This window comes from Dipodomys merriami, unplaced genomic scaffold (genome assembly GCF_024711535.1).
Source record: "Dipodomys merriami isolate MVZ:Mamm:240054 unplaced genomic scaffold, mDipMer1.0.p SCAF_116, whole genome shotgun sequence".
Lineage (NCBI taxonomy): Eukaryota > Metazoa > Chordata > Mammalia > Rodentia > Heteromyidae > Dipodomys > Dipodomys merriami.
In genome coordinates this window covers 3307474-3334324 of record NW_027202449.1, presented here as the reverse complement: position 1 = coordinate 3334324, position 26851 = coordinate 3307474, and the positions used below count along the sequence as shown (strand labels likewise).

Here is a 26851-nt window from a genome sequence, read left to right as displayed (position 1 = left end):
GTTTCTGAAAGATGTAGAGCTTCTTGTTGGAGGGTGACAGCCCATAGGACAGACCACAGATAAGTGGAAGTCCATCCTCTGGCTAGGGTGTGGGTATTTGGTGTGTTCTAATTCCTAGGAGACCCATCCTAGAGAAGGTGGTGTATCCTGGCTGGAGCTCAGGCCTGGCACCATGTCTTGAGGTGCCCCTGATGAAATCTGGGCCCAGAGGATGGAGAGAATAGAGGCTGGGAAGCAGGCAAGCATTAGCAATAGCATCTCAGAATCTTCTCTTGTTATTCATAATTTTGAAGCTAGGCTATTGTTTATGTAGCTTCCTTATTGTCTATGAACACAAGCAGTTGATTCTAATAAAGATTAAAAGGTAGCATGGTGACAGGTGGCCTCATATTTATGTATGGAGCTCTTTGAAAAGCAGAGATGGAAAAAGGATATATCAGAAGTAAAAAAGAAAAGATGAAAGATTGGAAAAAAAAAACCTCACCTATCCCCCAACTCAGAAGAATGGCCCTGAATTGAAAGTATCCTGCTGGTGGCTGGGCATTGGGTACCTGATATGTGTCAGTAGCTGCTTAGCAGTCAGCTTATAATTTTCTCATTTGATATGCACATCAACCCTCTGACATGGACATGGACTCCTCCCATTTCTGGAAAGAGAAATTGAAGTTAAGAGAGTTTAGGAAACTTGCCCAAGGTCATGCAGTTCCCAGTAGCAGATCCATGATGCAAACCCATGTGACCCTGGCTCCAGAGCCTGTGCTCTTAACTCTCTCATTCTATAACTCCCAAAAAGCCAACAATGTGTAAAGCATACTGAAGACATCTAAAAAGAGATCTTCATTTACATGTAGTGGGAAAATGGATGAACAAGGAAAGAACTGCTTGGGGGAGATTTTAACAGATGAGAGAATGTAGAACCACTCAGTAGCTGTTTGAATTCTGACTTGTCTAGCAGGGAGAATGGTCTTCCTATGGGAAAAAGTAGAATAAAAGGGAAGGAAATCAAGGCCCAGCACAGATGTGAAGTCAGAAAGTCAGTACTGCTTCATAGAGATGAAACCTGGCCTCAAGGCTTAGATGAAATTCATCTTATGAATCTGTTGAAACTTCCAAGTCTCCTGTGTCTAACGCTGGATGCTCCATGGGACAGACAGAGATATTACTTTGACCTCTCCCCTCAGTCCCTTCTCAAGATATTAATGACAATCTTACAGGCAGATTAGTTTTTTCTTTTCCATATCTATTGCATGAACAGCCTTTGGCATAAGAAGCATCTGTCAAGCATGAAGTGTGTATCACATATGTGGTAAATTTCTTAATAAGCTTGGTATTGGGCTGGGATGTAGCTCAGTGGAAAAGTGCTTGCCTAGCAAGTGCAATGTCCTGGGTTCTATCCCCAGTACCAAAAAAGAAAAGACAAAAAAAAGCTTGGTATTGAAATGCCCTTCTTTTTTCCTCTTTGACCTTCTTATATTCTAGTATAACTGCCAAAAGAGTGGTGGGTATCAAAAATAATTCTCTGTAACAAGCGTACTGCTCACATGTCTCAAGTGTGATAGGGCAGGCCAGGTGGCTGTGTGGACTGTGAGTAGGCTCACACACATCTGGGTAGGGGTGAGGGTGGGGGAAGGCACATAGGCATTGGGTAGGATAGTTTGGCTTAAGCAGTGGACAGCCAGGATGACAATGGTTCTTTATACATCTCATCTAGAACATTGGCCCAGGCATGTTCTTAGGGCAATGACAGAGGTGCAGGAACATAGCAGAAGTGGCAGAACTGCAAGTTTCTGCTCAGAATCTGCATTTCTGCTACATCCTGGTGGACAAAGCAAGTCATAAATTCATTCCAGACTCAAGATCCATCAGGACATACATTCTATTTCTTTGTTAAGAGAAACAGAAAAGAAACATGGTAAAACAAAGGCCACCGATGTAGTTATCTTCCACCAATACCTGCTATGGGTCAAGCATTGCTTTGGGAGCATGAGGGTATATCCCTGAATCTGAGAAATTTCTAGTTCATTATTTGCTGTGCTGGAATATGAAGTTTTGATTATTGAGTATATTTCTGGTTCCTTCCCCCAACCCCCAGACTTTGATACACTAGGGTTCAACCCAGAGCCTTACACATGCTAGGTACGAGCTTTATCTCTAGCCCCTTCTAGTGTATTACTGATCCACACTGGACATGTCCTTTTCACCATATGCTGCCTATTTATATCTCTATGGGTGACTGTAGCAAACAGTATTCTAAAGTGAAAAGCAAAAAAAAAAAATCTCTGGTATCTTTCCCAGTAAACATTATATCTCAGCATTTGCTGATCAGTGGCTTATTGTTTTTCTTAGAGCTGTAAGAAGAGAGAAACATTCCTTGATGTGTATGGGGGTGGGGGTGGGGATGGGGATGGGGACAGGGATGGGGAGGGATGAGACAGGAAGTCTATCAGGAAGATGCAGCCAGTCACTGACTTAGCACTCCTATTTCTCCCTGAGAGAGACCTGGTGAATCACACCACTGATTCTCCCATATTATGTCTGCTTGATTGAAATACAATTGTCAGCAATCTTCATTTGAACTGCACAAGAATAACAATCCCATCTGCTTACTACTCTCTATATGCCAAATTCTTCCCATTGACCAATATTATAGGCATACTTTAAACATTTGCCGAATAGGAAAAAGAGAGATGACTGAAGACTCACTACAGCGATACTTTGAACTTTTCAAAAGAGGAAGAATGTTGTTTTAGAAGCTACCAGTCAATGCATTTAACACTAGGGAACTACTACAATCCCAGACAGAATGATCAGGCAGATGACTAATGACAGTGGAAAAGCAAGTGGGGATCTCTGGGAACCAGAATGGGTTCACCAAGAACTGGTTATTTGAACTGGCTCTTAACTCTTTTTGTTGTTGGGCTACTGTACTTTTGTAACAGCCTAGAGCCATGATGTACATGACTCACAAATGGCTGTCTGACAAGATATTTCATACAACTTGCATAGTCAACAGGCAGAAACATGGGCTGGATGATTAAAGGTTGATTTGTAACTGGGCATTTAATAATATATAATACACATTATAAATACATACAATTATATTATATGCTATAAATATATAATATAGGTAATATGTAATGTATTGAAATAGATAACATATACATTATGATATATACTATACATTATATTATATATGTGTATACTTATATAATATATATGTCCATATACATAAATATATATTGTTATTATCTATCTATCTATAAAGATTTTCTAGTAATGTCAGTTTTGGGGTAGGAGAGGGGCAGTTTCTTTACTGGAATATTACAAGGAGCCTTTTCTCTTTCCTCTTGTTTGTATTGTCAATTGCTAGGTTAGGCTTATATTAGGCAAGCCTGTCCAAATGATTCAAAGCCGAACGGACGAAACTTATTAGTTGGATATTAGAGTCAGGATTTCACATCATGTTGACAGATCAAGTCGATAGGCTAAAACTAAAAGATGAATTTAAATAGGAATAATTTGCAGCTGAGAATGGACATTGAAGAGTCATTTGCAGAGGCATGGCTAGCAGAGCACCAGCTGACCAGCACACAGTCAATTAGAGCCAGTTCTGTGACAAGGTGGATAAAAAGCTACATGCCTAAGCTCAATTAATAAGAGCATAGTGTTAAGATCAAGGGAGATTATAGTCCCTGCCCTGTCTCCTGAATTTATCAGACCACAACCATCCAATAAAACATTTATTAAGTATCTCTCTATATCAAAGTCTTAGGTAAATTGGTGTGAGTTACAAGGAATTTCTCCCTTCTGGTGCTATGCTGAAGGATCAGAAAGGCTCTGGCTTAGAGGTGAAATGCCAGGATCGCAGCATGATCCATACTCTTAACTTATAGCCTGTGAAATCAACCTGACTTGAATTCTTGCTTTCTAATTCTGAACCTCTAGGTACATGTGAATGGACTTGTTTTGATCTTCTTTTAGCCAGCATTCTTTAAATAGCTTATTTGATAGGCTCTGTGTTTGTTTATATTTATCTTTTCACCTCTTTGGATGTTTATGTCATGCTCCTTACACTCCCATATTTCCACAGAAAGTGACCAGAGGCAGCTCAAAATTATCTTGTCCTTATGACACATAGTCTTGGACGAAGACTTTCTCTTGGTGCTTCTTTGTTGGAGGAACCTGATTGGCCTGGCTTATGTCATATAGACATTCTTGGCCCAGTCACTGGTTGAGGTGCCCACTGCTGTGTGGGGATCTCATATGTCTGTGAGCTTGAGGAGGGTGTCTGAATAGGAAGGGTAGCCCATGTGAACCACCTGGAATGAATTTTCCATAGGAAAGAACAGGAGTTTCACAGCATGCTGGAGAAACAAGTAATAGATATTTTATGAACTATACTTTTCCTGAAGACATGACTAAATATGGGTGGAAAGAAAGAGAAGAAGGATGTCTGTTATTTTCTTCAACTGCACTAAATAGATCATGAGTTAAGACAGCTATGTTTTCTTCTGGTTAGTTATAATTTTAAGAACTAAAGCAGAGGGTCACTTTGGTTCCTGGCTGAGATTTGCTTCTATTTTCTCTATTTGAGTTTGGGGTTTGTCATGGAAGGAGATTGTGGAAGAAGGAAGGTCCAGGGGAACCTGGGAGTTCCCAGGTTAACAGCTTAATGAGAAATGCAATGCTTTGCCCTGTGGTGTACAAGGTAGCTCTGTATCTGCATCGTAGAAGGGCCAGAGGGAAGTGGGAAGAGACATCCTTATTTTTAGGTCGGCTCAGTTTTTGTCTCCGCTGGCCCAGGCTGATCATTTCGAAGGCTCCTTCAGAGCTGTGAAACAGACTTCCAGCCTCACTTCTGTCCTAGGGTTTATACTCTCCCTGTGAGCAGAGGGGGAGGCTGAATTCCAGGCTCTAGAGAATCTCATACTCAGACTAATTTACACACCTAGATCCCAGCGGTCCATCCAAACCATCACATCCTCACCTCTTGATTACTTGTGCTGACGAGGGAACGCTGGCTTGGGCGCCCAACTAAGTCATTAATCTTGTGTCACCTGTTTGGCCATAGACTTCACTCTAGGGCTGAGAGTTGTTTTTTTTTTTCTTCCAGAAATTTTCAATCCTAATGATGTTTCCTGTGACTGATATTAGGATGGGTGAGTTCTGTGAATGCCACCAAGCCAGCTGGCTTATGGTTGCGAGTTATTTGGTATCAGAAAATTGGCCTTTAATGAAAGGTCACCACAGATTAGACACAAAGTAATGAGTCACTGGAGGCTTGGAGTGTGTATTTATACTCAAGCTTAGGTCCACAAACGCCATCTTCAAATTTATTTTCCTGCCTCCTTGAAAAGCCGTGTATCATTTGCCTTTCCATTTATCTATGAAATGCTAGGAGTGGAAATCGACTGCAGTCTACTATAAATCCTGAGAACTCATCAAGCCCCACTGCCCCAAAGCTTCGAAGAAAGGTATAGGGGCAGTTTTTAATCTGCTTTACCTTTGTATTGATTTTATATAGGATATATAATATTCATAAATTTATATAAATGTACAAATATAGTCAGTGGATATATTGCTATTTGTACACATTCATTAATGCAATATATTTTAATATATAGAATATATTTTATTTCTTTTTTTATGCATGCAGAAACAGAGGACATTAAATAATTTTCATAAGCTCACCAGGCCAGTCAGAGTTCTCAAATGCAAATAATAGAAAGCAACCCTGATTAGGCAGAAAATCAATTTATCAAAGTGGTGTTGAGCGGTTAGAGGATTTGGGGAGGGCTGGATACAGATCTAGGTGCTGCCCAGCATCAAAGACCTCACTGCTCCACCCCTGGTCCACAGCCTGAGACATGTCATCATGTTGATTGCTCACAATCAACCAGACTGCAGAGCCTAGAAAATTGCTAGGGGAAGCAGAGGCTTGGCTTTACCACGTGGGCTATCATGATTCTACCACTTCCAAATGTGGACAGGACGTGGTAGGAGGGGTCTTGGTCATGGGCAAGCGTCTTCACCACAAGGTAGGCTGGAAAAGCCTTCTACCTGTTCGTGTGCCATGAGACCCTCAACACTGGGCCCTCAAGATGAGTGACAGATGTCTGGGGTATCACACACTGGGCACGTGGAGTCAGGCTTTGTTGCCTGTCCCCTTTAGCCATAAAACCTCTAACTTATCCTTGCTGCAGGTTCCCAGAAGATCCTAGCAGCCAACAGAACATTTATCGCAGGAATTTCGAGGTTCCTGCTGATTGAGTGTATCAAGGTTGCCTCAAAACGTGAGTCTGAATAGCTTCTTGTTTTTGGGGAGGAGAAAGGGGGCAGGGGCAGGGAGGAAAATACATTTTTAAAGAAAAAATAGGTCTCAAACTTGGGGAAAGGTGAAGATAATCATGTAGCGAACTGATAGGACTGTCACCATAATAATCAACCAAAAATGGCTCTGTAATGTTTTTGTAAGAAATATGAGTCTGGGGCTTTTAAGAAAGGGGAACAGGATGTCTTAAAGATAATAGATCCACAAAGCAATCATATATCTACTTTACACTTTTTCAACCACACAGGTAATGTGGACAAATGATTTTTCAAAGATTAACTAATAAGTCTCAAGTTATCTTGACCCTCACCAGCAGTCTCTAAGTTCATATAAGAAACTGTTACTGTTATGAGTTTGGTGTAAGTTCTTTAAACTGAAAAATCTATTTTTTTTACTATGGGTATATATCATAGAAAATGTGTGGTATTATTTAACATTAGTGTTATTTAAATAAGCACTGAATCGCAGAAACTTTCCATGTTGGGACATATCGATCTATCTTACTATCGTGTACTGTACAGTGCTTTGTTGTATGACCACAGATGACAGCTTGCTCTGACAGTCTTTCTACTGACACACATCTGGATGTTTCTCTGAGCATCTTGAATATGTCTGTGTACTGAGAGTGTTTCTCCGGGTAGCTGCAAAGAAGTGGAATTGCTGGCACAGGAGATGCCCATCTACATGCGAATGGTAGTGGTTCATTGCCTCAGAAGTACCTTTACCAAATTATATTCCCACCTGCAGTTTTGAGAATAACCATTTCCCTATGTCAGTATTATTGCATCTTAATTTTTGCCTAGGTGAAGTGCTTTTCCTTTAAATGTCTTTGAACACTGGTGATGATGAAGTCCTTTTTTGTGTGCTTTAGTTGGCCATCTGCATTCCTCTTTTTTGTATGCCTTATTCCTATCCTCCCTTGTCAGCTTCCCCATGTATTTCACATTTAGACTTCTGAGAAGAGGGAGGTTATCTTGTTCCTGGGAAGTGTCTCTTGTGTCCAGCATTCTAGATGTCAAATATTGCACAAATGTTTGTGAAAAACCAAGTCATTATCACCTCTCACCTCAGCATAACATTGCTCTGGCTTTAATCTTTAATCAAGACAGCCTAAAATCTCCTTCCTGAGATTGAGTTTTGATGCAAACTTTCAGGCTGTTTCTAGAAAAATCAGACCCCAGTCAATTCTGCTAACAAAATGTGAATTTCAAGACCTGCTGGGGCCTTAGCATTCTCCCAAGCTGTCATGTTGGGTTCAGTTGGTCCTGAAGGAGGACTATTTTGACCCTGCCTTTTGTCTGATGTAAAACAGATATTATTCAGCAAAACACAGGCTTCTTTTTTTTTAATTTAATTTAATTTTATTTTATTTGAGAACATACTGTACAGAGGGGTTACAATTACATGGGCAGGATAATGCATACATTTCTTACCAAGCATTGCAGCCTCCTCCTTTGTTTACCCTTCACCTCCCTTCCCAGCCTCCCCCTTCCCCCCCACCCAATCATACCCCCCTCCCTCCCCCCACACCGACATGGTAAAGCTGGTTTTGACATGACATTTTGTACTTATTGTTGCAACAGGTCCACCTGAATCCTTAAACAACTTGTTTGTCCCCATCTCCTCCACATGTTATACTGACATCAAATATAGTGAAAGCGGGGGTTACACTGTGGGGGAGGGACATACAAAGCAACAAAGAAATAATCTTATAAATGCGTTAGAAACACATGCATGAAAGAAACGAAAACATTAAAATACATATTTAAGGGTTCGTTTTCCTAACATCACATTATCTGACCTTTTTCGCTTGATTCATACCTATACTAGATATTGCAAATAAGGGAAACCATGGGACCTAAAAACACAAGCTTCTTTTGGTAGGAAGTTACTAACGTTTGAGAGACAAATGATTTCAAATAAATACGTGTCCCGATTTCTGACTTCCTTGACAAATAGTAGACTTAATGTATAGACATAATCAATATGGACATATATTTTAGGAGAGGCAAGTGTTCTTTCCAGTCCTGATTAATGGTGTTCTGATCCAGCGATCATAACCTCTAATTACTTGGTTCCTACAGACACTTGAGTTTGTGTTTGTATCCTCTGGTTGATAATATAGTTGGAGATAAAAGTAAATGTATTTAAAGAAAGAAAATATGGCCTCCAAAGCAAAGCAATGTGAGACGGTAAAACAAGTGGTTGATGTCATCAACTGCAGAAGAATTCTGAGGAAGGAAATGGCATGAGAGGCTGAGGTAGTCACAATGGGCTGAGTCTTACTGCTGGCAGCTTTGCTGAGTGAGGATGTCCTGAGTGCAGGAGAGCTAGCGGCAGCATAGAGATGGAGATTCAGGCGATAGATTTTTGAGAACAATCCTACTTAAAACCTGCAAAGTTGAGTAGAAATTTTTATATGTTTCTCACTGGAAATTGATCACAGATATCCCTTTTTGAAACAAGTTCCTGAGGTGACTGAGGAGCAGGGTAGTGAGTAAAGTATCTGCTGGCTCATCACAATTGAGACCTGGTAACTGAAGAAAAGTGACATTGATTCTCTGAGACATGATTACTAGAAAGTGCCAAAATCACTGTGGGTGGAGACAGGCATCATAATCTTAGCAATATCTGCTGCCACAGAGGATAGTAAAGAGCCAAGCACTATCCTCGAATGCTCCCATCCTGTTCTGAAGAAGCATCTTTTATCAGGCTGCTAGGGGAAGGGGTGCTCCAGACACCTGAGTTGTTATCTGGCTGTCTACCAAGGTATGTGTTATTGAAGTGCAAAATTAGATTTCCAAATAAGTTTTTTTAAGTTTCTCTGGTATCTGTTGTCTATTTCATAGAAATAAAAGCTTCTGAGAGGTAAGTTGATTTTTATTTCTGTTTGTGTGGCTTGATTTATACTTAGCCATTAAGCTGACATCTTCTATGTGTACCTCTGTGGACTCATCTGTTAGTTCTCCTGCCCTTTGACTTCTCATTGGGTTTGGCCAACAGGAGGCACTAGGCAGGAAACTGGAGGGAAGGAAGAAATGGAGTTGAGCACGTTTGAATTCCTGGCTCACTTTCTGATGGGGCATGAGTTTTAGTGGTTGTGTTTTTCTGTGTATCTCCTGTAAGGTGACCCTTTCTCAGTGCTTGGAGATCTTACTGAAGTCTGCTTACCCTCACTTAATGTATCCCCTTCAACTTTGAGGGTGGTAGCAGCTTCCCCTTTTTGCAATTTCTGGGTTGTCTCATCTCTTTTTGGTTCTCCTTATCTTACCTAATCCTTTGGCATACCATCTGTTTCCTGCCATAACCATGACTGGCACAGCTACCCAATACCTCCTGTCAGATGGCAGATATTTATGGATGACAGGATAAGAGTCCCAGGGCCAGAACTGAACACAGGTCAGAGTGATGTGGGGCTATGAGGCAAGGAATGCAGGCAGCTTCTAGCATTGTGAAAAGCAAGGGATGGATTGTTCCCTGGAGCTTATGGAATGAATGCAGCCCTGACAAATGCAGCCTTCAGAATTGTAAGATAATCCATTTACATTATTTAGTAATTTACTCTAGCAGTGATAGGCAACTCCAGTGCAGTTGGGTTCTCTAGAAGTACAGCCTGTGATAGCAGTTTGGGCACACAGGACTTCTGGAAGGTCTGCTCTCAGGAAAATAATGTGAGAGTGTGAAGAGGAGAGGATAGTGTGTTCCTCTTAAAGATAAGGTTATCAACCTTAACCTGATCCATGGAGAGTGGTGTCCTGGATATGTCATGTTACAGATATCAAAGGCCAGGGGGATGGCCTTTTACACCAGTTTTAAGACTGGCTTCCCCTGTAACTTCTGGTGTAAAGAGTCATTCCTAGATGACCTTGCAGAGATCATAGGCATCTGTGAGCTGGTAGCAGCCAACACACACAGTAGCTGGATGAGACAGTCCAGTCAAGGAGATCTAGGAGATCTAATCCAGTAACCTCATTTACCTTGAATAAGAATTTGTGCACCCCTAAAGTGACCATCCTGATGTGTCAGACCAGAGAAAGAAGAAATATTTAAGCATTAGTGGCTTTGCTAGCCCTTTATATTTAGGCCTCTAAATGAAGGTTCATTCTCACATGCATAAAGCAACTAGGTAAATCAGCAACTGATAATCAGTTACTTAGTGGTTTTGTACAATTCCACTGCTTAATGAATTGTTCCAGCTTCTATTTTAGTTTGTTCAAGCCACCTTGGCTGGTCCTAGTTGACTGGTGATCATGTAGTTAGCATCAGACATGGGCATGGTTGCTTTTGAGTGAGAAGCCCCTTAGACTTGTCAACTTGCCTGGGGATTATTGGTCATTCTTGTGCCTCGGTGTGGGGTATGGGAAGCAGTAGTGTGAATACCAACCCTTTGTCTGCTGCCTGACCTGATCAACATGGTAAATGGGACAGAAGCAGTCACAACACAGATAGGATTTCAGCCATAATTATTTCACCCCTTGATAGCACAACGAATACATCCAAAGTGATGGAAAATGGATTCTTCACTGAGCTGCATCCTGCCCCAGATCTGTAATTTGATACAAAAGATTCACACAAATTGAAATTAAAATGCATTTTAGATGCTTCCTCCCATCAAAGCAGTTTGCACCAGCAGGCTTCTCTCTTTCACGGGTTTGCTATGGAAATAGGGGGAACCGTGCTTTGCTGTTGGCGGCTATGGAGGTAACACAATCTCCCTGCTTGCCAACTGCAGGCAAGAAAATAAAATAAAATAAAAACCAATTGGAGGTCTAATTATCCTTTTCAAGATGACTTCATCCTGTAGAGTGGCCCATTGAATCAGTAAAAGCCACCTTTCTTTTCCTTTCCTTTTCTTTCCTTTCCTTTCTTCTTCTCTCCTTAGGTATTGGGACCATATTAACAGGATGATTATAATGGGTTTCAGGAGATGGGATATATATTAATATATATATATACATATTAATTACTCTTGCACTTAATTACTTTCCCAGAAGTTACTCCAATTTATATTTTCCTCCTAAGTGGATTGAGGGAGCTAATTCCCTTACATACACAGTTTATATACTGTTTGTCAGAAAACTAAAAGTTAAAAATTCCTGCATCAGAACTGATAATGATATTTTATTTTTGTTTTTATTAATTGTGAGGATAGTCATGTTTCTCTTCATTTCATATAGGCTAGCTATGTTTTCTTATAAGCTGCCTACCCCCAAATCCTCTGACCTGGTTTTTGTTTTTGTTTTTTGTTTTTTCTTTTTCAATCTATATCTTTTTCTTATGGGTTTATAGGTACCTCCTTCATTTTGTAGCCTTGGAGGGTGATAATTCTTTAGTTTATGGCTGTCCTTTGTACTCTGGCCTGGAAAGATTTTGGTTGAACTAACATTCTTTCTTCTTTTCTTTTGCTTTTTTCTCCTTTATTCTTTATTTTCAAGCACAGGACTGTACACCCTGTGGACATAGTAAACACGTGCTGATTGGTTTATTTATCTGGGTTTTATGGCTTTTTTCTTCTGAAGAGTTCCACAGACTTTATAGTCATTAACTCAATAACCCTCAAAGCACTCTAGAGTGGCAGCTGTAATTACTGTCGGGTTTTTGAGATGGTGAAACAGAAAAGCCAAGATGCTCCAGAATTATTCTTTGAGGGCTTCAGGAGGAAGTCCTGGGGGAACTCTGCCCCTTTGCAGGCTGTGGGCCAATGAGGAATTACAAGGTTGATGGGAGCGTGATCCCTGAGTCTATAAAGATTTCTCTAATTCAGGTATGAGTAAATAGTAGTTACACATGCCAGTTCACATCCTAGTTCTTCTTATGAACAATTGTATGGTGATAAACACTGATAATAGCTAATATTTACTGGACTCTGAGGATGGGTCAGACCACTTGTAAATTGTTTTTCATGTATGATCTTATCAGAGTAATCCTGTGACATACTGAAAGATTAGGTTGCTAGTCTGAGATAGCAGGGAACTAAGCTTTGGTGTATGTTGTGGGCTGGATGGTGACTCTCAAAAGCTGTGTCTATGGCTTCATTAGCAGAACCTGTGAATGTGACCTTGTTTGGAACAAGAGATTTTACAGATGTGTTTCCCCTAGTGGCTTCAAAGTCACAGGTCTTATATTAAGGTCTGATATATTCTGAATTGATTTTTAAACAGGATGAGAGAAAGGCATCTAGTTTTAATCTTCTGGATGTGAATGTCTACTTTTCTCAGCACCACTTGTTTTTTTTTTTATTGTAAAGATACTATACAGAGGGTTACAGTTACATGAGTGAGGTAATGAGTACACTTCCTCTTGAACATTGTTACCCCCTCCATTGTTTTCCCCCTACCATCCCCTCCCTCCCTACCTTCCCCGAGGTTCTTTTTTTTTTTTTTTTGATTAGCACCATTTGTTTTAAGAGGTTATCTTTCCTCTAATGTGGGCATGTGTACATATTCAAAGAACACAATCCTCTGAAACATTTAATCAGTCCGTAGAAAATAGTTATTATATATCAAAAGCTAGTTAACTAGTTCTATCACAATGCCATATAGATCTTGACAATTTAACAATCTTGAGAGATCAACACTCCTTAATCTCTACAGCTTGGTTTCTAAGTACATACATGCTTTTGTGGATATATATTCCCCTCACTAAGTTGGCCAAGAGTCAGATAGATTAGCTTCATGAATTTATTTTTTTTCCTATTCTATTAAGCTGTGTCTCTTCTGTGCCAGTACCATGCTACTTTTATTACCATGGCTCTGTAGTATAGTTTGAAATCAGATATTGTGATACTTTTGGCATTGTAGTTGTATGCATGTTTACTTTGGGTATTTAGGGTCTTTTGTGTTTCCACATGAATTTTTGAATTGACTTTTCTATTCCTATTAATATAACATTGGGATTTTGATGGATATTGTATTGAATTTGTGGATCTCTTCTGATAATATGGTGTTTTATTAATTATGCTGATCCAGGCCAAGTATTTCCATCTTCTTGAATTATCTTCAGTTTGTTTCTTCAGGGCTTTATGTTTCATTGCAAAGATTTTTAGACCTCTTTGGTTAAATTTATGCCTAGGTATTTTTTTCTTTTTCTTTTTGTTTTTGTTGGTCATGAGGCTTGAATCCTGGGCCTGGGTGCTGTCCCTATACTCTTCAGCTCAAGGCGAGCGCTCTGCCTCTTGAGCCATAGTGCCACTTCTGGTTTTCTAGTGGTTTATTGGAGATATGAGTCTCACAGACTTTTCTGCCTGTGCTGGCTTTGAACTGTGATCCTCAGATCTCAGCTTCCTGAGTAGCTAGGATTATAGGTATGAGCCACCAGCGCCTGGCTATTTTGTTATTTTTTAAAGGTTATTGTGAGTGAAATTGCTTTCCTGACTTCTTTTTCAGTGAGTTTATTATTTATAGACAAGACAGCACTTTTTATATGTTGTTTTTGTATCCTGCTACTTTATTGAAATCTTAAAGGGTTATATGTTTTAAGCTTCCTAGTTTGTGGCAGTTTGTTGTGGCAGGCACAGGACACTAATACAGTATTAACAGTACTTGTTTACTTACCTGCTTAGAGTACTGTGCCTCTTCCAGAGAGGTAGATTAAGGATTAACAAGATAATGCTCCTAGGGTTGCTGTTTCTGCCATATGGCCTTAGGAATGGTAACTTATCTACAATTTTAATCAGAGGCAAATTCATCTATTTTTGGCTATCTTGACCCCATAAAGAGGATACTTTACAGACTCTTAGATTGGAAAAGTTACCATTTGGAGTAGCTAGTAGTTGAATAAATAACTTCAGGGGGTATAGGTCAGTCTGGTTGTGGTTTTATTTGGTGGTTACCTCTGGTTTAGATATTTTCACTTTATCCTGTGTATCTCCCTTAGTTTTATTTTTGGTAACAAATCATTCTTATGCTAATTATTAACATACATTTATGACTATTGGCTTGGCTTTGAGTTAACCATATTCCTAAGTCCAGAAGACCACCCCCAGGTTTGGTGATGCATGCAGATGTCTCACAATATTTAGTTTATAATTCAGACCCAAGGTAAGATTTCTTATAATGAAAAACAAAATTTGCATAGCAAAAAGACATTTAGGGCAATGTCTGGAGGGACCAGGCCCAGGCCTCCCAGAGTCCTTTGCCAGCACAGGAGATTCTGAAGTCTTCTAGTGTCAAATTCCCCATGCCCAGTTACCTCAGTGGCCCCAGTGGCCTACAGTATGTCAAAAGAGTCTGGATGGTTGTGTCATATGCTTTTCACCCTGCACTGACTTTATAGAGATTAGTATCTTTAGGTCTGCCCTTCACTATCCCTCTGACTTCCCCTTCTTCCTGTAATCAAAGTCATGTGGACACTGGTGCTGGAGAGAAACCTCTTGGCACGGCTGTACTGTCTGAATCCCTGGCAAATACTGCCTAGACATCTGAAGCCTTGAGTTCCTTAAAAAAGAATTCCAGGGGTATATTTATTAACAAGCATGGATTTCGACAGATTTTCATGTTCCTCTTTCTTGGCAGGGCATGCAGGAATCTCCTGCCAGTTTCTGACAGCCCTGTCGCTAGGTGTTAAGTGAAAAACATCATCAGCCTGGTCTATTGATAGGTTCCAGTGACAGAGTATGTTGCCAATCTCAGCCAAGAATCACTTCTGACAATTTTCCTCTCCATCACTGTGCTTGGGCGGGAACAGCTCTCTGCCACCTTTCCTTGGGAATTTAAAAGGCCTTAACCATATAAAGGTTGAATATGTCTGCATAACTGCAAGCAGTAGGTTTGTGGAAGAATTAAGCAGGGCACATGGCTTCCGGCAGGCTGCCTATGTTGCAGTGGACTTGCCAGTCCCATACCAAGGCAAGCTGTTGAAGCCATCATGCTGGGTTCTTGTGAGGAGAAAGGTTCCAGCCAAACTTGTTGATTAGTGCTAGCGGATGCTGCCAAAATCACCTGCCTGCTTGGCAAGGCTGGGTCCTCTGGTAGAGTCCATTCAACTAACAGACCTCACTAGTCCCTTCCCATTACTGTTCCTCTAGTTCTTAGCCTGCAGGTTATCTGTCACCTTCTCTCTCTATACACACATAGGCCAACTAGTCCCTCTTTATCCCTCCCATCTGATCTCCATCAGTGAGTCTGAGTGATATTTTAGATATGCTGCTGTTGGTAAAATAAATGAAACTTAAGCTAAAACTCTAAAAAAAGCACTGGATTCCCATTGATATGAAAATAAAAACCAAAATTCTCAACCTAACATTCAATGCAGTGCCCAGCTTTGTCAGACCCTGCCCTCTTTCCTTCCTAGTGGAGAATAGTCTTTTCTGTTAGACAATACCATCAGCCAGTTCCAAGCCAGATGCTTTCAACAGCAGAAGTTCAACAGAGGTTTACCTGTGGAGTCCAGGCTATCTACCATCCTCACTTCCTTGTGATGAAACTCATGAGCTATCCTCAAAAGATTTATGCTTGTAAGTTGTGGCACTAAGAAGGATGAACCACCATTGGTTATGTAATTCACTGTTTTGTAGTTAGACTTGAAGTCTTAGGAGCAAGGATCTTTGTCTGCTAATCTTTCAACTTCTGATGCAAAGCACTGGGCTCAGTATATGGAAGACTCTAAAGAAGTATGTAAATTTGCAGTGAATGCTATTAAGACAATTCCTTCATTGTTAAGTACTCTGGATTTTTATCAGGTCTTCTTTATCAGATTTTTCTATGTGTCCCTAGCAATATAATTGCCTGGGGGAATTAAAAACTTATTTGAAACACCTTTTAAGGTTCTACACAGAAGGTCTGAATCAGGGCCTGGGAGTAGGGCTAAGTAATATGCATTCTAAACATATTCCCTAGTGGTTTTTATGTTCTCTGGTTGGAGGCACACTGTGCCTCTTCCAAAGCTGAGATACAGTGGTGATGATTTCTCATTTTGTCCACATAGAACAGTAAAAGATATCAGGGAAAAAGTAGTTCTGGGAATACATCCTACCAGCGTCTGATTTCCGGGATTCTATTTTCAGCTGTATTGTTTTTGTTTAAGTTTTCTCAAATCCTTTGTGGGAAGAGCCAAGCTAGATAAATCAATATGAATTAATAAAATTAAGCTATACTCTTTTCCTAAGTAACCAGACAATAGAATCCTTAATAACATAGCTGCCCTCATGGCTACTAAAACTTTGACCTTGTATTGACCAGAAGACATTTTTTTCTAGCAGAAGCAAGATGGTACCATGGAGCTTGAGTGTTCTAAAGTATCCGAGGGTCAAGCTATATAAAGTGAATTACTTCCCCAATTTGGATTCTCTTCCTGGAATGGTTAGATATGAGCTTGGCATAATGGACAAAGCTCTCACTTAGAACTAGGCAGACCTGATCATGTATTCCACCATCACTGCTCAGACAATGTAGGTTCCTTTTCTGAGCTCCTTTCCACATTGGGGGAATGTTTGAAAAAGACTTCTGAGATTTGTAAGGATTGGAAACAATGAATACTTAAGGTAGCAGTCGTTTGGTCTGTAGTTGGTAGTTGTGAGATGGGTATTGCTCTTGCCCCATTTGCTGTTATTTAAAAATAATAAACACCATGATTCTTATTATTTCTACTCTTTCCCTACCACAAGGAGGAATCAAATAACTGAATCTCTGCTTCCAATACTTCTAGAGCCTAAGAGCCAACATGATGAGAAATGAAATTTTGCATGAGTTCTAAGAATTAACAGCCCATCTTCTTGAAGTGCTTCTTAAAGTATTTGCAATGGAATAGTGACTATTTTCCATATTACATGTATTTTTAGCCATAAAATTAAAATTATCTATCTATCTATCTACCTACCTACCTATCTATCTATACATATATAGTAGTCTGCACAAATTGCCATGATGTACTTTGCAATTCTTTATAACATAATGTGGCAATTTCTCCCATTAAGATATGCTATCTCATTTCCTATGTCTGGTAAATCTGGGGGTGGTCTGTGACTTGCTTTGGCCATTTTGATGTGGTGGAAATGATGAGGTGTTATTCCTGAGTTAGGCCTTGTATTCTTGGAGATTTTTCATGGTTATGAGTAGTCAGCTGGATGATAAAAGACGTGACCCTGCTCCACCTGAAATCTCAGTGACAGCTAGTTAGGATGGTCCAGAGGCAATTCTAGACCTGGTTACTCTTCTACCTGCTCACAGGCAAATGAGGGTAACTATCATGGACATGCCAAGTTCCATCAGGCCAGATTCAGGCATCAGAGCCACCAAGATGCCCCAGAACCTTGTAAACAATGATAAAGCATACAGATTTAAATACCAGGTTTTGGAGTGGTTGGAGTAGCTGATTTGTTTTACTGATTTGTTTTACATCTAGCAGCAATTCAACTCATTTGGCATTGTATAGTTAACAATCAACCAATAGTTGAGTGCTGACCAGTGCTTGACCCTGGGGATGTGAACACAGAAGATGGCTAACTGTCAAGGAGCTTACACTCTAGAGCTAGAGTGATAGAAATAGAAATGGAAATGGGCCTCTGACTCCACCGAATACTGCCAGGACTGGAAGCAGGGTACAAGGCCCCTTGATCATGATGACGGACAGCTTTAAATTTTTGGCCTTAAAGAACATCGTAAGTCTCCAGGAAGTATATGCAAAAGCATGTTCCCTTCTGGCACACTTCCTACTCCAGGCCCATGATGAGCCTGGGTATCCTGCTGTACCCCTGAGCCTTCGACCAGAATATTCCCAATGGCCACAGTCTGGCTGGTTTTGTCATCCTTTGCCAATTCATTTCCAGGCTGAGGACAAGTTAAAACAGTTGGTGCAGAAATGCCATCTCATAAAAAGAGAAGCCTATTGGCCCATTTTCTGAAAATGGCGAGACAACAGCTGTGGGGGTAGCATTTTGCAGTCATCACCACCTGTTTCATATGGTCCTGGTTTTCAAATTCAAATAAGTCTTACTCTGCTCCCTTAGTATGAATGTCTCTGAGGACCTGGAAGGTTTCCTGGAGATAGTGCTAAGTGCTAGGAAGGTGGACACTTTCTAGATATGATGGATTAGAGATGGAGAGTTTTCTCAAACTGAGTGGCAGAGATCCTAAAATGAGCCCATGAATTTGTCAGCTGATGTACAGTAGGGATTGGTTGCAGAGTACCTACCTGTATGAAGTAGATGTAAAGATGAATATTGTAGCCCTCCCTAGCAGAACTTACAGTCTAATACAGTTATGTGCTATGAAGGATTGAACTTGCCCAAAGAAGCATTTGGTCCTTGTCCAGGTCCTGTGAGGGAACTTCTAAGCCATTGACATGCCCTCCCTGATAAGAGTCACTGTCTGCTCAAACCCTGCAACATCTTACCTTAGAATAAAATATAACCCTTTTTTCTTGCTTATGAGATTCTATATGAGCTGGGTTCCACCTTTGCTTTAACTCCGTTTTCTCAGATTCCCCTTTTCTCCTGTACTATAATCTCATGACATTCTCATTCATCTTATAACTTGTTTTTGCACTCACATTCTGTCTTAGGTGCTTTCTCTCTGACTTTATGGTATGTCCCCGGACTGTATTCAGGTCTCAGCTACAGTGTTATCTCTTTAGAGACTCTTTCCTGTCAATTCTATTTAAAAGAGATCTTGCATTCTTACCATGGTTCCCCTTGTCAATCTTTTTATTCTCCATAGTTGTCATCACTGTCTGAAATCTTATTACATTACCTTTTGTTTCCTTGTGTATCATCTGTTTCCTCACTGGACCATGGGCTTCCTGAGAGCAGGGGCTTCTTTTGTCTTATTTGCCACTATAGCTGTACCACCTTGAGTAAGGCCATGGTTATGGAAGCCTTTAGATTGTTAAGCAGGGATAAGTAAGTAAACTCCAACAAAACTATTGGGATATATAAAGATTTATTCAGAGAGTGATGGGAGAACTTGTTGGATGAAAGTCAAGCCTATGTTGAATCTTTAGGGAAACATGAGCCACTCTTATAGTTGCTTATATGAAAGCTATATATTGAGCTACCTCTTCACACTAGACAAAAGGAAGCTTGCTTAGCTACTGTTGATTGAATAAAAGTTGTGTGCCATGCTCTCTGCTGAGTGGTTTTAAAGAATAATAGCAGGATAGATGTGTTGGGGTTGTGTTGGGTGAGGTGGAGAAGGTAGAGCAGAAAGAAGGAAAGCCACGAGCATTATTTTCTAGTGCTGCTATAATAAACTACCACAAATACAGTGACTTAACAGAAATGTATTCTCTCACAGTACTGAAGGCCAGAAGTCTGAAATCAAGCTGTCAATAGAGCCATACCTCCTGATTCCCCAGGAGAAGTCTTCCTTAACCATTCCTGCTTCTGGTGGATCTTGATGTTCCTTGGTTTGTAGGTATGTTACTTCAATCTTGTTCTTCACATGGCCACTTTCCCATAGCATTACTCTGTGTGTCTCATCTTTCCCTGTGTAGACACTAGATTCAGGGCTTTTTCTACATCCAAGATGATCTTACTTAGAAATTCTTAACTAATCTATAGTGATGGTTGTTAACATTATGTCCACTTTTGGTCCTCAGCTCCACCCATACCTAGAGTTCCCACCATGCAGCTGGCCACTCCCTCTCTCTGCCCAGACCCAGTTGAACATGCACCTACCTCACTTCTGGCCTCCAGATCCTCCTACTACCTGAATAGGGACAGGTGCCTTTCAATGTTATTTCCGGGAAGTGATTTTTTTTGAAATATTATTCCATCCACCACAGTAGGTTGAGGAAGAATATCATGAGATTGTCCTGATCCTATAGGATACTGAGTTCAGTCATCTGGGAAGACCGTGGGTTTTTCTGGGTAGACTGAAGTTTCCTGAGGAAGTTTATAAACCTAAGGAAATCAGCTCCAAGACTGTGTGCAGGACCTACATTGGGTTAATGCTGTGCTGTCTCTGCCTCAAAAGTCTTGATAATTTTGTCTCCGAATCTGTGTTCTGTAAGCAAAGTCTGATGAGACAGCAGAGCATGAGTACAAGCAGAGAACAGGCACAGTATGTGAGTGCCACTGATACTTACCACCCTATTTTCAATGTCCTCCCTCTTTATTCAGTGGGCCCATGACAGGGAATTTAGCAAGACTCCAGACAAACACAAAGTAAGTATATGAGTCTACAACTGTAAGCAAAGATGCAGACAGGTCTTCAATCCATGCTGCAATTCTGAATGTGCTCTGTGGACAGAAGGAAGATGATAACATTCTAAGCAACACGAGTGACCAAAGAGCACTATCGGGTCCTCTCTTACCCACATTGTTTTACTGAATTAGGCAGCCAGTGATGCTGGAAATGGGAGGAAAGGGAAAGACAAGACAATCACCAGTTCTTTTTCTTTCAATCCTTTCCTCCACCAGTGAGGTGAAGGTAGAGAGACGTGGCAGAATGATGTGCAGCAAGAAGTGAGACAGAGCCCTAAAGTTAGCTTGGTGCAGTCTTCTCCACTCAGGTAGGATGAAAGTATACCTGTTGATGTCAGCTATAAAATAGGAATTGCATGATTTCTGTGATCCTGTGTATTAATTTATGCTTCTATATTTGCCTTTAAATCTGACATTACAGAATGTAAACATGATTAGTAAAATGCTCCTAGTATTTAAAAATGTTCATTTTTCTTAGAATGATGTTAAACAGTAAGTATAAAGCATCAAGACAAATTGAAAGAAGACTGTGAAGGACAAAGCTGTACATTTTAGTACCTTTACCTGCATGTTTTCCTTCATTTGGACTCCTTTATTTCATTTGTATACTGAGTCTTGTACATAATGTGGGGGTCCTTGCAAAGATGGCTATTGGAAAGAACCCTGTGAGTTCCCCAGTCTGTCACCTCCCAAGCCTTTATACCTACCATACAGCTGGGACAATTGTCTTGTCAGCCTCACTTCTATGGCAAGCAGAACTTCTTTGTGTTTTATTTCCTGCTCGGGTTATTGTTTTTCTGAAGCTATTAAAGAACATTCTGCTCTCTCTTCCTCCTGTCCTCTCTGCTCCCTCATTGTTTCCCCAACACTTCTGGCATTTCAAGGATACAAACAAATCTATCAAGAAAGTCCCAGTACTGGCTCCAGGTCACCTGCTGTGAGTGTTACCACTGTGGCACCAGAGGCTGGGCTGCTAGGGCTCAGCAGGAAACATTTTCTGCTATGTTTGAGGGGAAGTGGCCCGAAGAGCTCTTTTCTCCGGAACCTCTTCCTTTGTAGAGCAGCAGTGGGTGCCCCATGGCTGGCAAACTCAATCTTGCTTTCTGAAAAGAGGACTGCTTCTTCCAGCTAAGCCAATTGTTTGATGAATGCCCTACCAGAGTTCTTGATGATATATTTCTGTAGCTATCATTCCTCACTCTGCTGGACAGGCTCTAACCCTACAAATACAGAGAACAAAGGGCAGAAATTTCAACATGACTGAGAAAGTATGAGGAGTGAGTTGCTCTTGTTTGGCAGAAGATGACAGGTAGAAAGGCGTGGATAGATATGTGTCTGGAGGACAGCTTTCTGAGGCCAGTCATTTCTGTTGGGCAACAAGAGGGAAACTCTTGCCATGTGTGTCTGCCATCCAGGCTGTCAACCTAATAGAGACACGAGGTTTGAAACACTGCTCAGGACTCTGATACAGTGGCAGTTTCTGGGCTTTTCTTCTTGCTCACTTTTTGACTGCCAGTTTGGGTCCTAGCCATGCCCAGGCTGAGAACCAAGCTTCAAATGTTGTAGTGGCAAACATGGCTTTTTACTAACTAAATAACATGAGAGGAGGGAGCGTATTTGATGAAGGCAACTTCTTCCCAACTCCAAGGCCTCAGGAGAGCCCTGTGGATATTGAGTGGAGAGATGACTGACTGGACTTGCCCGACCATCAGATGTGTGCCATGCTCCATAGAGGCTCATTCGGTTCTCCATAAGCAGTCTTGTGATATGGACACTGTGACCTCTATTTGATAGTCACCAGCTGAAGCTTACTGAGAGAAAACCATGAATACAAACTTGTAATACTAAGAAGTAGAGTTGAAATTTCTATCCAGGGCCTTCTCTTTAGAAAGTACAACTTCTTTATTTCACAGTTTCAAATCCCAAATGACCAATCATTTTTTTCTTCTTGTCTTCTTTTCCTTTGCTCCTCCCCATTTGACAGTCCACTCATTTGTCCCTCCTTTATCACATGCCTTGCTAAAAGAGTTTAAAGTATTGATTTATCATTCTAGAATTTAGAGATCTGCAGAATTATCCTTTGCTTTGAGTCCTTCGTCATATGTCTAGACTAAGGTTCTCACCATTTCTGTGGGCACAATGCATGTTTTACTGCTTCTGCAACTTCTCCCCAGCAGATCCTTCCTTAGTCACATTCTTTTGCTATTCTAGGCCACAAAAACCATAGTATAGACCTTCCTAGATGGCCTGGCAGAGCAAAAGGCACCTGTGAGTTGGTGGCCGCCAACACCTGTCTTTCTGTCATAACTGGTAGCTAACATGCACTGAACATTTATTTTGTGTATCACTGCTATATGCATATCACCTGTTTTTAACTTATGCACCCTAAGGCCAACAAGGTTGCACATATGTTGTTGGATGAGGAAACTGAACTCTGGGGTGTTGGTAGTTAGGCAAGTGGTGAGTTACTTGCCTGTGGCACATGAGCAATGATGTAGTTGTATTACTTCTTATTGATCATGTCATTGTTCCTCTATTGCTTTTGAGTGCTTTGAGATAGGAACCCATCTCATGCATCTGTCTTCTTTTCCCAAGAAGATGATCTGTAGGTTGAAGGTAGAATTGATACCTTGCAACTCTGTAAGTGTTTCTCAGAGCTAAAGGTTGTGTTTGCTGAGTGTGCAATGCTCTCTCACATGGTATCAATTGAGCCAGAGGTGCATGTGCCTCAGTAAGCTATTAGAAAGTGCCTGCTGGATGTAGCATGTGGGAAGTTATGAACTGTAGAAATCTGGAGCTAGAAGAGAAATTTTGATGAAATTTAAAAAAAAGTTCAAGTGTACTAGTGAAAGTAGAGCTGGCTTCTGTGACACACTACCTTAAAGTGTATGTGCCCAAAATACAGTTACTATTTGGTTCTTGCCTTGTCAGTAAGCCTTCCTGGCTGGCAAATAGTTCCCCTGTAAGCAGTGATAGAGAGATTCTGTATTCTGTATTTTCAACATGAGGTTTCCAAGATTGAGGTGTTTCTCTGCATCCATTTGTGGAAGGGAGAGAGGACCATGGGAGCCCTCTCATGGGAAGGGTGGACATGCTAGTCTGAACCAACCACTCATCACTCCCACACACACCCTATCTTCTGGAACTCTGTTACAGGGGCATAGAAATGGACAAGAAAGGCAGGAAATATATGCTATATCTCTACAGAGGGGAGGAAATAGGTTTGGTGGTCTAACAACTCTTTCCAAGTCAAGAGTGAATAATGTGGTTGCTCTGCTAACTTTAGTGGACTAGGGATGACTGTCTGGAATGTATACAAGGATTCTGAGGCCATATTTGGAAAGAATGGGCATGAGAGTTCATCCATTTTGTGTGCTTGAGTTGAGGGAGGGGGCGTGACAACATACATGCCACCATGTGCTGTCCCTGATTCTAGTCTAAGTTCAGGATTGTACCTTTATTCATGGGACCACTGCTAGGTGATGGAGTCACAGAGATGTGACTGTGCAAGTCACTTTCTCTACTTGCATGGAGATCAAGTGGTTCAGGAGACAGAATTTATGATGGAGTGCAGTCCCTGTGGCAAACCTAGTCTTCTGGGGATTGGTAGAAAGGAGTATAGAGGAGAAAACAGGCTTGGATGTACATCACTCCGCACATGATTCTGAGCAGGCCCCAGTGAAGGTACAGCTAATACAGATATGTGCTCATGGATAGACACTGTCTGTGTAAGAACCCCAGGGGTCAGCTGCCTCTCAGGACTGTGGAGGAAAAGGTACACCAAGCTCACTGTAGAGTGTCTTAGGGAGTAAGTGTCAAATACACACTATTTCTATTGTGTTTGTTGATGAGGCTGTCTGTCTCTACTCAGCCAACACAAGACATTCCTAAGGGCCCGTTACACACATCATCCATTTACTCTGTAATCAGTTACTGAATGTAGTTACCAGTGCCAAGCACTGTCCTGGGTCTTAGGTATAAATCAGTGAACAAAATGGACACATTCTGCCTTTGTCAAACATGTCCTCTAGAGTGTAGAGTAAGTGATAAATGCTGTGGGAAGTGGTGTTTTCCAAGAAGGGTAGGCCTTGCATAGGGTGGTAGCAACTAAAACCTACAATGAGATGGCTGAAAAGGCTTCACTGCAGAGGGGATCCTTGAGCAAAAATCTAGAAATTTGCAAGACTTGATTGAAGTCCTCAGGAACTCCCAAGGTGGGTAGCATGATCTCCCCTTTGCAGATAAGGACAGTGAGGCTGGGAGTAGTGGAATATGCTCACATGACCACTGGGATTTGAGCCAGGCATCTTGCCTCCAAGACCACTGACTGAGAGAGAAGCAGGAAAGCAAAGGTGTGAACTTATACTTGACATACGTGGTCTGGTCTGAAGCCTGGATCAGGCAGTCGATTTTGCTGGTCTTTCTGCCTTCCTATCCTTAATCACACTCAGTTCCTGTGTGGTTTCTTTACTCTTGCACACCATTTTTCTAGATGCAATGAATAATATTTGGAGCTGCAAACCAGAGAGCATTTAGTGGTCATGAAGGCTTGATAAAATGTGTACATGGTTTTAAATATTCCATTGTAATGCATGGTAAGACTTGGTTAAAAATGAGAGCACGTAAAAGCCTGCTGGATTTGATGGATGACACCCCATCAATATTGATGGCTGAGAGCACATTGGGAAGTTGGGAGGCTGTATTTCTGCTGTGTCCTGCTAGCATCCAAGTCTGCAGGGATGATATATTGTGTGAGAGCCTGGGTGTCACACTGCCGTTACACTGACACTAAGTAATGATAATGGGGCTCAGCCTCAGTTTGAAGTAAAATCAGTTTTGAGTGAAACATGGGCTAACAGAGAATGGGGAGGGGAGATGCGGTTTGTTCTGGGACCATGCAGGACCTTACCCATGGACTAGTTGCTCCTTCATCTGGGCCTTCTCAGAGCCAGGAGGCTAGGGGAAGTACTGCTGGTACACATCACTCCACGATGATGCCAAAATGGGAGCAATGTGCGTCAAGGCCAAGGAATTTCAGAGATGCCCCATAGAAATAGATGCTGGGAGAGGGAAGGAGATACTACTAGAAGAACAGGAAGGAAGGAGGACAGAAGCATCCTCCTTTAGAACCTTCAGTAGGATTGTGGTTCTGCTGGCACCTTGATTTTAGACTTCTAGCTTCCAGAGTGGTGAGGGAATCAAAGCACCCAGTTTGTGGGAACCTAGTTATAGCAGCCACTGGAAATGAATAGAAACACTGTTGGGCTGTGTGACCTTGGCCAAGTCACTTAACATTTCTATACAAGTTTCTTCATCTGTAAATTGGATCGACAATAGTATGTATTCTTCTTTGTGATAAGAATGAGAATTAAATAAAGAAACTCATGTAGAAAACATAGATGTTTGCTATATTTAATAAGTGCTTAATAGATTTTGTTTTTGTTCTTGCTGTTTTTATTCCCATCGTCATTCATATTATTTAGTGGTTAGGCTTGTTTACATGCACCAGTAGTATTTCTTTTTCAAAAGTACCCTAGAGAGCTATCTCTATTCTTAGATTAATGGTGGCTCAGAGAGGGAAAGTTACTCTTCAGGGACACACAGCTGATTTGTGGGAGAGCCAGACTCAGAATCCTCTCACTTTGGACTACTTTCTAAATGATAACTGTGTACCAAAGCTCTCTGCTAAGACTTAACATTCTTTCTTCCTAAATCTTTCCAATAATTGTATGAAGTTGATATTATAAAGATCTCATTTTAGCTGGGTGCTGGTGGCTCACACCTGTAATCCTAGCTATTCAGGAGGCTGAGATCTGAGGATGGTGGTTCAAAGCCAGCCCAGGCAAGGAAAACCTATGATACTATCTCCAATTAACTACCAGAAAATGGGAAGTGGCGCTGTGGCTCAAGTGGTAGAGAGCTCACTTTGAGATGAAGAGCTCAGGGACAGTACCCACACCCAGAGTTCAAGGCCCATGACTGCTCCGCCACCCCCGCTCCCAAGTCTCATTTTATAGATAAAGGGGCAGTGGGATTTGCTAACTTTCCCAGGTCACACAGCTAATAAGGATACAGTCTATATCATTCTTGGTGGTCAGCTGAGTAATAGCCTCATAGATATTGAGGAATGAACCCCTGGAACCTAGAAATGTTAACTTCTGTGGAAAGAAGGGATTTTATGGATGTGTTGGGGAACTTCAGGAGATTTCTCCAGGTTTTCTGATGAACCCTTTAAATGTAATTGCTAGTGTCCTGACACAAAGACTTGAGGGCAGGAGAGAGAAAGGGTGATGTGATGGCAGGAGAGACTTAGAGAGACTTGGAGCTGCTGTTGGCTAAGGTCATAGCAGTCAACACTCTGGCTTTAGCCGGTTTACACC

General features: G+C 41.1%; 1 long non-coding RNA gene across 1 annotated transcript; it reads left to right on the top strand.

The window, feature by feature from the left end:
- Positions 1–5113: 5113 nt before the first annotated feature.
- LOC138822805 (uncharacterized) lies at positions 5114–20775 on the top strand. The gene is made up of 4 exons (XR_011370636.1): positions 5114–5159; positions 6204–6293; positions 19561–19680; positions 20688–20775. It is a non-coding gene; the product is annotated as an uncharacterized lncRNA (long non-coding RNA).
- Positions 20776–26851: the final 6076 nt, after the last annotated feature.